The sequence below is a fragment of the Hibiscus syriacus genome, unplaced genomic scaffold, assembly GCF_006381635.1.
Source record: "Hibiscus syriacus cultivar Baekdansim isolate YM2019G1 unplaced genomic scaffold, ASM638163v2 tig00112402_pilon, whole genome shotgun sequence".
NCBI lineage: Eukaryota > Viridiplantae > Streptophyta > Magnoliopsida > Malvales > Malvaceae > Hibiscus > Hibiscus syriacus.
The window spans coordinates 736641-751523 of record NW_024063323.1 but is presented as its reverse complement, the minus strand read 5'-3'; the positions used below and the strand labels follow the sequence as shown (position 1 = coordinate 751523).

At 32.4% G+C, this 14883-nt stretch overlaps 1 pseudogene; it reads left to right on the top strand.

Moving 5' to 3' along the window:
* Window positions 1-206: 206 nt before the first annotated feature.
* LOC120179108 lies at window positions 207-3366 on the top strand (annotated as a pseudogene).
* The last annotated feature ends 11517 nt before the right edge of the window (window positions 3367-14883 follow it).

The following is a 14883-nucleotide window of genomic DNA, read 5'->3' as shown; positions in this document are numbered from 1 at the left end:
TTATAATACTTAGATATCTTTTAATAAAATAAAATGATTGAAAGATTATATCTATTTAATTTTTTAGTTTTTAACAAAGATGCAACTATGATCTTTTGGAGAATTCGTATTGAATATTTTCTATTTGATGATTAAGTGGAAAAAATACATGTACACCATTACATAAATGTAATAGGATAAGAGACTGAAGATTGTTATTAGTCGTCTCTCCCTCCAAAAAAAAAAATGGCACCTTCAATTCTCCCCGTTTTTTCTTCACCGTTTCTTTTCCCCCTCAAAACCCAGAATTCCTTTAATCCCCCAAAACTTCTTACCATAACTTGCAGTTCACAAGAACCCAGAAAACCCTCCAAAAACCCACAAAGACCCACCTCCAGGAACACCAAAAGAAAACCGTACGGGACTTCGAGGAGGTCAATTCTCAAGAAAACGTTCACTCAAGAGCAGGTCAAGTTCGGTGCAGGCATTTCAGCTGACCCTCGCGTGGGGATTATTGGTGGAGGAATGGCTGGTCTTCTTTGTGCTTTGAGCTTGGAGAAAAGAGGTGTTAAATCCACTGTTTTTGACACGGTTGGTTCCTTTGGTTACCTTTCGTGGTTCTTTAATTTGGGTTTTTATGTGGATTATAGTTGTTCTTTAGGGAAATTTTGACCAATGATATGAAAAAAAGTGTTATGCCATTTGAAATTTTAGAGTGTATAAATAAATATAAGTTTGGAGCTGTTTAATTTTATCTTTTTGTTTGTGTATTCATTGGAAGAACTGTTTGAACAGCTGAAATCTCATTGTTTTCCCTTAACTCTCTAATCCAAGATTGTTTTGGTTCCCTATTAAACTCTGGAATTTTCTTTTAATTGGGTATTTGTCACTCAATATTTTTCTCCTGATAAGTGAAATTCCGCAGTATTCATTGAATTTAAATTGAGACTTTGGCTTTGGCATGCCTAATTATTATAAATTAGATGTCGTAGACTAGCAGAGTACCAGTTTATTTCTGAAGTCAATGTGATCCAATCCCTCGTGTTTGATTTTTCCCAGAAAAATTAAAAGTTCAACCATTTGCTTTAAATCTTGTAATGTAGTTTGAATGATTGCAAGAATGTGGTTTCTTGTCGTCTTTTGGCGTCAAAGGGAATGCATGGTTTGGGAGGAAGAATGGGAACTAGGTTCATTGATCCTCAGCAGCTTATATTTGATCATGCTGCTCAGTTTTTTACTGTGAGTGATTCTCGGTTTGCCGAGCTAGTTGGAGAAAGGATTGGTTCGACAATGGCAAGGTTTAGTCGGTGAACTTGAATTAGGCGGTCAGTTTGTTCCTCTTCCTTCGTCACCGCCAAGGTTTATAGGCGCTAATGGGATGCGCCCTTTAGCGGATTCGTTGCTTTCTGAGGTAATTGCCTTGATTTTCATTGTTTCATGTTTTGATTTTCGTACAGCTTTATTATTGGTTGAATGGAAAGCTCAAATCATATCAGAAACAGATAAAATACTAACTGTCTACAGTGGTGCTTGTCGTTATTGGACTCTGTTGCCTCAGATGATTAATTGGGTTGATATTTTAACAATGGTGATATCTGAGAAGTTTGATGCTTATTGCAGGCTTCTATGGTCCATGTAGAGAGGCCTTGTTGGATAAGTAAACTCGAGCCATTTAATGGGATGTGGTACTTGAGTGAGAATGGAAAACCTCGTGGGCAATTTGATGCAATTGTTATTGCTCATAATGGTAATTTTGTGCCTCAATACTTGTTTATTCTGTCCCAAGGTTTTTGTTCAATTCAAATTTGCATTGGAATGGTACGTTATGGTTTTATCATCGTAGTGTTAGGAATTAATATTCTGCATGCACTGAATAACCTATGAATGTCATTTTTTCTACCGGTGTTGTTACCGTCGAGATCTAGATAGGGTTGACAATGCAGAGAGGTGTAGATAATAGGTGACAATCTCACGTTATGGCATATTTTGATATTTGTTCCAAGGGCAAATCAAGGTATGATTGGAGGATAGGGACAAGCTGTTTTTCTAGGATTACAGAAAGTGTATCCATACAAAAGGATGACTCAGAAACTAACTATGCCAACTATTTAGGCTAGGACATAATGGTTTTTGAGCTCTTGTGAATGATATTTGGTCAGAAGGATGATGGCTATGCTCCTTCTTTCATATCATAATTTTTGGCCTAGTAATTTGTATGATCGTTTTAAACATGCATGCAATTCAATGAGTTGTTCTAGTTCCTGCTCTTCAGTTTTCTTTCAGTTCCAATGTCAGACCCCATGGAAAAACTAGAAAAAATTGATCATACTTATTTGGGACATATACCCATACACCCAAGTCTGAGTAACAGCTTTTCCATGTAATTCACAGGAAAATGTGCAAACCGCTTGCTTGCTTCATCAGGATTACCTCTAATTTCCAGACAAATGAAGGTATATATATTTATTGTGATCGGATGCATTCTCATTTTCAACGCAGCCAGATGTTCTCAACTTTTTCTTCTTTTAGAGGCTAGAATTGAGTTCAATATGGGCCCTTCTCGCAGCATTTGAGCATGCCCTTCCAATGAGAGATGGTAAAGTTACATTTGAAGGAGCTTTTGTTAAGAGAGTTGATTCCATATCTTGGATGTCAAACAATTCAATGAAGCTTTTGGGTTCTCACAGTGATGGTCCTCACTGTTGGACCTTTTTGAGCACTGCAGCCTATGGAAAACAAATCAAGGTTCCTCAGGTTAGTTTTGTACCGAAGAAAAGCTTTGTGATTCTTACGGATAATCGCTATCCCATTCTATATTGAACCTTTGTAATATTGCTTTTATATTGTGTTTGCAAGTGTAGTATTTGGAAGCTTCGTTAAATATGTGTTAAGTTTTCCAAATTGCATTACTAGGAAAATATACCTACTCAAACTGCGGAGAAGGTGAAAACAAGCATGCTTGACGGCGTTGAAGCTGCACTCGGACTATCAAAAGGATCACTTCCTAGACCTATTTACAGTAGAGTCCAGCTATGGTAAATTCTATCTTCTCTGAACTTATAGACAAATTATTGATTTTTATTATGATACACTCGAAATTTGGAATTGCCTGTTGTTAATGATCAAATAAAGGAGGGCTAACATGCTTGACATATTAGTTAGTATTTGAATCATAGATTGCTTTGCAATTTGTTTGAATTCATTTCACTGTGGACATGCAGGGGTGCAGCTCTTCCAACTAACACTCCTGGTATTCCGTGCATTTTCGATCCGCACGGAAGGGCTGGGATTTGCGGTGATTGGTTACTAAGCTCGAATTTAGAGTCAGCAGCTTTAAGTGGCATGGCTCTTGGAAATCATGCAAATGTGTAGTTGAAAATACCATATTATATGTGTGTTTATTTTCTGTCTTGCTGTTCTTTCGAGTTCATTTCATGAATTTGATATTTATGAAGAAATGTTGGGGATATTAATGGTGTAGATTGCAGACTATTTACAAAGTGATGGATCATGTCCCGAGGAGTTTGCTGTGGGTTTAGAGAAGGAATTTGAGGCAATTGAAGGACATGATATTGGACAATTTGCAGCTGCTGGGGTTGATTCCTTGAAACAACACAAGCAAATGGCAGAATTTCAAATTGCCTCCTAAAATCCCTATCTTCAACCTCCAAAGTTTCCTGCAACATCCCCCAAGAAAGATTTTCAGATCCCTAGCTGTTTTTAATTTTTTTTAAACAAATGAGATCGTAATTTGAGAATCGAAAGATATTGCAAATGCAGAGATTCAAGACGACTCATACTCATTGACCTGATCCAGATGTTACGCTCAATTCGCTAAGGTCACATTGGTCACCAGAGCAACTCAAAATTTAATTCAGAAGTTTTAGTCAAAACATATACAAAATTTATAGATAATTTATTCAATTATTATTCTAGTATATAAAACGATTGATTTAATGCAAAAATAAGTATTCAATCTATAACTTAACTTTAGGTGTTTATAGAATTGCTCACTTAAAATAGGTGTCTAAAGGAATTTTTACACAAAATAAGTGTCTTACACTTGTAGGTACTTGGTCTGTCACGATTGTTAAATTCAATGGTTATTTGACACAATATCAAGATTGTAAAACTTTAAAATAAAAAACTTAAAATTATAATTTATTTATAAAAAACCTCGAACCCTTCTAAAATCTAGAAAAAACTTAAAATCCCTAATCCCTTTTCTAGCATCGGTCATCGGTCATAACCAAAACCACCAATTGAATGAAACCACATCATCACTGACTGGCCAAAACCCTATTGTCGTTGATGTCGTTTATGAATATAAGCTTTTGCCACAACTTTTGCCACTACCGAAACCATCACAACAAGCATGGATAAGAGATTTAAGGTCCGTTTGGTAATGCTTTTAAAAAGCACTTTTAGCTAAAAAGCTCGTTTTGAATGCAAAATCAATGTTAAACGGATAAAAAATGAGAAAAAATAGGTGGAATTGGTGGTTTTAAACCAATCTCAAAAGCTATGATTTCTAGATTTTTCATTTTCAACTTTGCGTTTGGAAGCAAATTATAATTTTACCCTTACCAATGCATGTGCTCCATGTAACACTCTTAAACCGATACGAGTGACTCAATCCGATCCAAGGTGTCACATTAGGGTATTCGGAGCTACCCACAAAAATCTATGAGAAATAATATTTTATCAAACACAATTTAAAATTTATAAAATAAAATATAAATTCAGGAATCGTTTTGACGTTAAAATAAAATTCAATTATATACAATACCAAAACAAGTTTCAGACGCTAACATAAAAATAAAATGTGACCTACATGCCCCTAACTACGGCTGTATCGTGCTCTGCAAGAAACAATAAAGGAACTCCCACTACTGATGTTGATAACTTCACAAGATGAACACATTCAACCTGAAATGGTAACATAATGAGCGTTGGGAAAGCTCAGTAATATAGAACTACCAGATGATGCTACATGACAAGTAGATATATGAAAAAACACAAAACTTTCTTATTGATCTAGGCTTATACATGTTATAGTGGTGAGTTGAGGTTCATTAATTAGATCTTTAGGTAACAGTCATGAAACCTATAGTTCATAGGAAGTATTAAGAGAGATGGATTCAGGAGATTGGAAACGGGTGTATAGTGTGTTCCTACAAAACAAAAAATAAGTGTATATATATAGTTTTAAAAACAATAGTAGTAGTAGTTTATTTCAGGAAAATATACTTTTAAAATCACTGTAATACCCTCTACCCGAACACCGATATATATCTCCTCAGAACTGTACCTATAAGGACTTACCCTAAGCCCATTGGGCGTAGAAACCAACATAAACGAGTACCTTGAGGCCTATAAGCCTACCTAAGGGTTACCTTAGGTCCATAAAGAATTACAGCTTGATAAGAGTTGAACCTCCATAACTCTAGAATACATCCCGCAAAGTACCCCAATAAAATCAGATTGAGTAGTAAACTAAATATCAAAATTGTGATTCAGTAGAATCTCGTAAAAGTGACAATGAAGTTTATTTAAATCACTAAATGCCTTCGACCTATACACCAAAATGTAGTCCACCAAAATTGCATCCATAAGGACTTACCCTACATTCAATGAGTATAAGAGCCAACCTAAGGGAGTACCTTGGATCCTAAGAACCTACCCAAGGGTCACCTTAGGTCTATAAGGAATTATCAGCTTGATCGAAGCTGAATCTCCATAACTCCAAAATCCTACCTAGATAGCATCTAAATAAATCAGTTTCATATAGTAACTAATAGTATGAGGATTCCATAAATCAAACATACTTATATTTCTCAATAAAATAGTAATTAGATAGCATATATTGGGCAAACATGGTTCATAAATGGTAAATCATGAAATCAGAATATCCATCAGATAAATATTTATAAATTGAATCAGATAACAAACAATATTTCAGAATAGATAAACAATTATATAGAACACAAAGAATACACTAGAAGATTCAATTATTTTTAAGAGGCACTTGATAGTTATCATAGAGGAAAAACGTGAAATGTTTTTAGATTGATTGGATTTTAGATATGAGGTCCCTTATTGAATGGGTTTGATTACTAACAGATCTAATCAAACATTTAGAAATTGATGTTTTCATGATCATTTAGGATTCACGTGCATTAGTAAGGTATTCATGAATGTTTACATCAGAATAATTTAAAATTCAAATATATTAGGAGTGATTCTATTATTTTGGCCCACTAGGGCATTTTAGACATTTTGATTCTGGAAGAATTCTTAGTAAATTAAGCCAATAAGGTTAAAACGATAATTTGTAGTATACCTAATTTATATCAAATTCTCAAGATTTTAAGTCAAATCAAATTAAACAGATCCGAACACTATGATACTTTCCAATCATTCGGACCGATATGCTTCATGACTATTCACTTCTTAATACTGATCGCACTAGTTGATTCAATAACTTTTAGAATCATCATTGAATGGATCTAGAGGAAACAAGAAGATATTCCGTTGGTACTTATTTTATTCTTGTATTGCAATACTATCTAGAATGAACGACGTGCTTGGGTCGTGCTTTAAACCTTAAGGGGCGGTACAACACTTAGGTTTATCGGTGTTTCTAGAATTTATCCAGTGTCATACACTTATTTCTCGATCATGAGGCTATTTAGGTTATTTCAGTACTTAAGGGTATTTTAGTCTTTTCATTTGATTTCTTCTTTTGATATAATTTGATTATTTCGATAATTCAGACACAAAAGATACTTTTGATAATTTAGTCTTCTGGTGTTTGCACATGAATAAAATTTTTTAGGTCTTGTGCCTTCTAGAAGGTTAAGAATTGTTTGTCAAGAATTTACCAAACAAATTAGGAATTCAATAGGTTAATCAATAGTTCTATCGAGCTAAGCATTAATTCTTAGGTTAATTCCACTATCAGAGGTAATTTATGACTTTTTTAAACTTTAAGGGTATTTTTGTAATTTCTTATCTAGGTATATTCAGTATTAAAAACTTTTAACAAGAAAAATGGAATTTAAGGATTCTGAGGTTAATCACTTAACTTGGAATTATTTCTAATCAGTTTTCTAATTTCTTATGCGAGTTATCTGAGTCTTATATAGTTTACTAGCTTCTTACCGTATTTATTTTGAGACCAACAATAATTAATTACACATAATTGACCAATAATATCCATTAATGCAATAAACTATATCAGTGTGTTCCATAAAGCATGCAAAAAGTTAGTAATTTCTTATCTAGGTATATCAGTATTAAACTTTTAACAAGAAAAAATGGAATTAAGGATTCTGAGGTTAATCACTTAACTTGGAATTATTTCTAATCAGTTTTCTAATTTCTTATGCGAGTTATCTGAGTCTTATATAGTTTACTAGCTTCTTACCGTATTTAGTTTGAGACCAACAATAATTAATTACACATAATTGACCAATAATATCCATTAATGCAATAAACTATATCAGTGTGTTCCATAAAGCATGCAAAAAGTTAGTAATGTATTACCTTGATTTCTAAGTTACATCGGTCGACCATTTAGAATTCATTAAATCTCTCTTAAACTTGAATTCAATGTCCCAATATATCTCAAAAGCATAGCAAAAGAAAGTACATCATAAACAAAACTTAAATAAAAAAACGAATCGAACCGAGAGATAAAATGTTGAAAATAGCTTATCGGGTTTGAATTTGACAAAACAGACTTCGAATTCGAACTCAGGACGTTAGAAAACACATAAAATAAGACTTTACAAAAAAAAGTCAAAGTCAAAGTCAAAGTCAACACAAATCAAAGCCAACGATCCAGTCAAAAATTTAGATAGATTCGAGTTGACTCAGTTCGATCCAAGTTGACTTAGACCTATTTCTAGATGATTCTAGATTGGAGGAGCAGCCCCACGTGTAGGGGCGACGCGTACGACGGGGTTAGGGGCAGTTGAGGCTAATTTATTACTCTAAAAGCTTATACTCACCAAAATCACCCAAACAATTGATAAATTCAGCCAAAAATGAAAAGAAATGAATGAAATAGTGATTGAGTTCTTACCAATGGTGGTCGAAGGAAAACACGATGATAGGGGACACCGCCAGTAGGGTCCTGATCGAAACTGAATGAGGAGCTCCATGGTGAGGTGGTGAGGTTAATAGTTAGTGGAATCGACGAAAAATCATGAAAAAATTGCAACACTTAGGTTTTGATGAAGGTTCCATGACGAATAGTGGGCCTTTACAACAAATGGCCGACAAGGTTTTGGTCGGGACAAGACGGCGCCCAATTGGTACCAAATATGACACTCACCGACGAATGGTGGTGGAGGAAAGAGTTCGAGATTGTTGAGTAGTATTTCTAACAATTTACAACGTATGAAGGTTGATTTTGGGTAGCTTATGGCTGGGGTTTGATCGGGAGAAGACATTAGTGCTGATGATAGTGGCAATGTATGACACAGTTGGCCAGAGAGTGACGATTCGAAATCGATAGTGAAGAATGAGTATGAGGGTTATTTTATGAGGATCATGAATTATGGGGATGGTTTCAGATGGAAACATAATGGTGGTGGTTTTTTAACAAGTAATTGATATCAGCTAAATAAAATTAACTGAAATCTTATCATTAGTAGTACCATAGCCTAAATGGTACGGGCATGGTACACCAAGCTCGATAGGTCACAAGTTTAAATCCCCTAAACCATAAATTTTCAATTTCCATTCAATCATTCATTATTGTATTGGCGGATAAGGGTTGGTTATTTCGGGGGTCAAATCCCTAAACTTTCAAGAAATTCAAAAATCACCCTAAAAACTTTAGAATCTTACAAACTGTTAACTTAAAATTTCATAATTTTTCAGTTTGCATTCATTTTTTTCTTGGCTGTTAAGGGATGGTTATTTTCCCTGGGTTGGGTCTCTAAACTTTTAAGAAATTAAAAAATTACGCTAAATATTTTAGAATCTTACAAACTAGACACTTAAAAATTTAATTAATTAATAAATTTAAATTTAAATAAAATAAGGGTGCAACAAAAACTCTTCTCCCCTTAAAAGAATTTTGTCCTAAAAATTCACTCAAGTCAAAGAAATGCAAAATAAGGTTTCAATAATTCTTCATTACCTTTTGGTAGCTTTTACATGATCATGATTCATCTATTGAACCTTAGCCATTAAAACATGTTTACTCCCAAGAATTCTTTCTCGTCATAATTTCAAAATCTAAACAGAATTCTCCTTTTAGAATTAATTAGACAATAATTACCAATCCTTAATCAGAATAACACTTGGTTACCTTCAGTGCAACATACAAACATAATTGTTTTCTTTGAGATACAACGAAATCGTCTCGAGATTTAAACTATTGTCAAGTATACGAACACTATCCTTTAATCCCACACCGATCATATCATTGAGCTATGAGACTCAACACTTGTCGAGTTTAAATCTCAGAAAATTTGAGTAAGAATGATTCTAAAATTTCTTTAGTTCGGTTCATTAGTGTAGAACTTTAGGGGAAAATCACCTTGTGAGAGTTTGGACCAAATATTTTTCTCTTCAATCCATTTGGGTAGTAGTTCTTAATCTCGAAACTTTGCTTATAAAATTTAGCTACGAGCTTATCATCATAGAATATTTGGGGTAACATAACTTGGATCCACATTAGAAGTCAATTTAGGATCCTTAAACAAGTATCTTATGCATTACTCGTGGGGTGTTTTTCAGATACAAATGAATGTTAATAATATTCTTTTCATTCACATATCGAACTTTAACAGTAAAAAAACTTAGGTACGTTTATTATAGAGAAAAGACTCGACATCAGAGTTCCTGCTCAGAGGAGTACGTATATAATCTAGGGGCATGTACTGACCAAACACCTTATGACAAATGACTGGCCGATATACCAATAAGACTAAACCTAAGCTCTGATACACTAAATGTAACACCTTCAGACCTATACGAGTGACTCAATCTGATATAAGGTGTCACTTTAGCGTCAATGGAGCAACCCACACAACAATCCAAGAAAAGTAAAATTTTATCTAACACAATTTAAAATCGTAAAAAATTTATAAAATAAAATATAAGTTCAAGAATCGTTCTGACATTAAAATAGAATTCAATCATATACAATATGAAAACAAGTTTTAGGCACTGATATAAAAACAAAATATGACCTACATGCCTCTAGTTACGACTATATCGTGCTCTGTAAGCAACACCAATGGAAGTCCGATTACTGATGTCGATAACTATACAAGATCAGCTCATTGAACTTGAAATGGCGAGTAATAGAGTGATCTTTGGAAAAACTCAGTAATATAAAACTACTAGATGAAGCTAAAAGATAAGTTGATATATGGTAAAGCATAAAACTTTCTTATTGATCGAGGCTTATAGTTCAAAAGAAGTACTCATAGACATATATTCAAGAGACTGGAAATGAGTGTCCAATATGTGCCTATAAAATGAAAAATAAATGTATATATAGTTTAAAAAAAAGTAGTAGCTTGTTTCAGGAAACTGATATTTAAAATCATTGTAATACCCTCCACTCGAACATCGATATGCAACTTCCTAGAATTGCATCCATAAGGATTTACCCTAGTCCCATTTGGTGTAGGAGCCAATCTAATAGAATACCTTGGGGCCTATGGGCTTACCCAAGGGTCACATTAGTTCCATAAGAAATTATCATCTTGATTAGAGCTGAACCTCCATAACTCTAGAATACATAACACAAAGTATCCCAATAAAATCAGATTGAGCAATAAACTATAATATCAAAATCGTGATTAAGTAGAATATAATCAAAGTAATAATAAAGTTTATTTAAATCACATAAATTCCCTCCACCAATACACCAAAATGCACCCCCCAAAACTGCATCCTTAAGGATTTATCCTACATCTAATAAACATAAGAGGTAACCTAAGAGCGTACTTTGGGGCCTAAAAGCCTACACAAGGGTCACTTTAGGTTTATAAGAAATTACCAGCTTGATCGGAGTTGAACCTTCATAACTCCAAAATCCTACCCAGATAATATCTCAATAAAACAATTTTATATAGTAACCAATAATATCAAAATTTTGTAAATCAAACATATTTATATTCTCAATAAAAAAATAACTATAGAGCATATATAGGGCAAACATAGTTCATAAATAACAAATTAGGAAATCAAAATATCAATTAAATAAAATATTCATAAATCAAATCATATAACAAATCATATTTCAGAATAGATAAAACATTTATATGGCATACAAGGAACACAATAGAAGATTCAGTTATTTTTCAGAGGCTCTTGATAGTAATCAGGAAGGGAAAGCGTGGAACTTCTGTAGATTGATTGGATTTCAGATACAAGGTATCTTATTTGAAAGGTTTCGATTATTAACATATTTAATCAAACATTTAAAAATTGATGCTTCAGAACCATTTAGGATTCGGGTGCATTAGGAAGGTATTCAGGAATCTTTACATCGAAATAATTTAAAATTCAGATATATGGGAGTGATTCTATTATTCAGCTCATAGAGGCATTTTAGACATTTTGATTCCGAAAGAATTCTTAGTGAATTAACACAATAATGGTAAAACGATAATTTGTAGTATTTCAAATTTATATCAAATTCTCAGGTTTTCAAGTCAAATCAAACTAAACATATCCCAACACTACGATACTCTCCAATCATTCAGATTGATATACTTTACGAATATTCTCTTTTTAATACTAATCGTACTAGTTGAATCGATCACTTTCAAAATTATCATTGAATGAATCTTGAGTTTATTCTTGTATTGTAATAGTATCTAGAATGATTAACGTGCTTGGGTCGTGCTCCAATAAGGTGCGATGCAAACTTAGGTTTATTTGTGTTTCCAGAATTTATTCAATGACATCCATTTATTTATTGGTCATGAGGGTATATAGTTTATTTCAGTACTTGAGGGTATATAGTTTATTTCAGTACTTGAGGGTATTTCAGTCATTTCATTCAATTCAGTCTTTTCATATAATTTAGTATTTTCGAACAATACAAACGTAAAGGATACTTTTGGCAATGTAGTATCCGAGTGTTTGCTTAGGAATCAATAATTTTAGGTCTTGTGTCTTCTTAAAGGTTAGGAATTGATTATCAGGAATTCAACAGGTGAATCAGTAGTTCTATTGAACCAAGCATTAGTTCTTAGGTTAATTCCACTATCAGAGGCAATCCATTACCTTTTTAAATCTTAAGGGTATTTTCATAATTTCTTATTCAAGTATATTTGATATTAAAATTTTTAACGAGAATAATCACAATTTAAGGTTTCTGAGGCTAATCGCTTTACCAATTAATCACTTAACTTATAATTATATCTTAGTAGTCTTCTAATTACTTATGCTAGTTGTTTGAGTCTTATACACTTTACTAACTTCCAAGGCTATCAATAATTAACTACACATAATTGACCAATAATATTCATTCATGTAATGAACGAAAAGAAACAGACGGATATTGACCATGTTCTTACCAAGGTGGTTGGAGGAAAACACGACAACATGGGACACCACCAATTAGGTCATGACCAAAATTGAACGAGGAGCTCTATGGTGAGGATTGTGAGGTGAACGGATGGTGGAATCGGTAGGAAATCATGGAAATCAACGAAAATGATTGGATTTTGGACGAAGGTTCGATGCTTCTTCCACGACGAATGGTGGACTTCATGATAAATGGTCGATAGGGTTTTATCAGGAAAGAACGATGCTTCCGTTGGTATCGATTAGTGACACTCACCGACGAATGGTGGTGGAGGCAAGCGGTCGAGAGTGCGAACAATATTTCTCACAATTTATAATGTTTGATAGTTGATTTTGGGTAGCTGATGGTTGGGGTTTGATCGGGAGGCCAGTGTTGATGATGGTGGCGGTGTATGCCATAGTTGGTCGGAGAGTGACAATCGGAGCTCGACGGTGAAAAAAAATTATGTTTTGATGAGGATTGGGAATTATGGGGATGGTATCAGATGGAAACATAATGGTGTTGGTTATTTAACAAGTAATTGACATCGTTTAAATAAAATAAATTGAAATCTTATCATCATTAATACCCTAGCCTAAATGGTAGGGGCATGTTAAACCATGTTACATAGGTTATAGGTTCCTTAACCCACATATTTTTATTTTGGTTGATAAGGGTTAGGCTATTTTGGGGCCGGATACCTAAACTTTCAAGAAATTAAAAATTCACCCTAAAAACTTTAGATTCTTAAAAATTTGTCCTTTAAAATTCCAATTAATTAATAAATTAAATTCAAATAAAAATAAGGGTTTGACACCTTTCAATTATATATTTATATTTTATTTTAATAATATAATACTAACATCCTTAAAAAATAATATTTACTTTTAATAATTTAGTTTAATTATTTAAAAATAAATAAAATTCATAAGTTATATATTAAAATATTAATAGTGAGTTATAAAAATATATTTTTATTATAATTATATTTTTATTTGTATATTTTATATTTTTATTATAGTTTAAATTGATAAAATTCATATATAATAATAGTTTTTTGAATTTATTATAGTTTAAATTGATATGATTCCTAAATAAGTGTAAATATAATTTATATGATATATTTTTAATTTACAACATAATGACTATAATGAATATTGTACCTTTTCAAATTTATTTTTTAATAACAATACTAAATAATTAAATTTTTTAACTTCACTTTTGTACAACATTTTTAAAATTTCATTTTTACAACACTTTTTAAAATTCACTTTTTAAAAGCTATACTTTTGCAATTACCTAGACAGGGGATTCCACCAATGCTTAACCACCGCCGTCATTTGTTATCGCAAGGAAGCTAGCACTAAAGAACTTTACACTTAAAACATATTTAGAAGGGATTTAAATTTTTTTGGGTAAACTACATATTTAGTACCTAAACTATCTGTTTTGGTCTATTTTAGTACCTAAACTTTCATTTTTTTAAAAATCACACCTAACGTTTAGTTTTGTTTCATTTTAGTACTCGATCATTAAAAGCTTAACGCGTTTAGTGTCTAAGCTATTAATTTTGGTTAGTTTTAGTACAAAAACTTTTAATATTTTTCAAAATTTAACATTAAGTTTTGAACGAAACAAAAACTAAACAAAAACTAAAGTTTAGGTATGATTTTAATTTTTTTTGAAAGTTTATATACTAAAATGGACCAAAACTGATTGTTTAGGTACTAAATACGTAATTTACCCTATCTTTTTCAATGAAGCAAGATCTAAAAGCTTCAACCATCTCGAATTCTATTTCTTTCGTTTCAATTTAGTTGTTATATTTTCGAATCTTCAATATATCACCAGCTTCCAAGACCTGCAACGGTGAAGAGGATAAGTGTAGAAGCGACTGTTGAGATGGAAATGGATTTGAAATTAAGTTTTATTAAGTTTTGGGATTTTTATGATATTTTAAAAAATTGAGTAAATTACATGTTTAGTACTTAAATTATAAGTTTTAGCTATTTTAGTACTTAAACTTTCAACTTTTTTTTCAAAATCATACCTAAAGTTTAGTTTTTATTTCATTTAAATACCACATCGTTAAAAACTTTAGTTTTTATTTCATTTTAGTAACCCCGTTCAAAATTTAGCGTTAAGTTTTGAAAAAAATTGAAAGTTTAGGTACTAAAATGGATAAAATTGATAGTTTAGGAACTATAAAACATAATATCAGTGTATCACAATTCAGAAATATCATAATGCCAAAACCAGATGCATCATGTGTCCTTTTCTCAGAAGTACAATAGTCCAATAGCAAACGACTATGTACTTAATGCAACTGCGTACAACACACCAAAATCAGACATGTA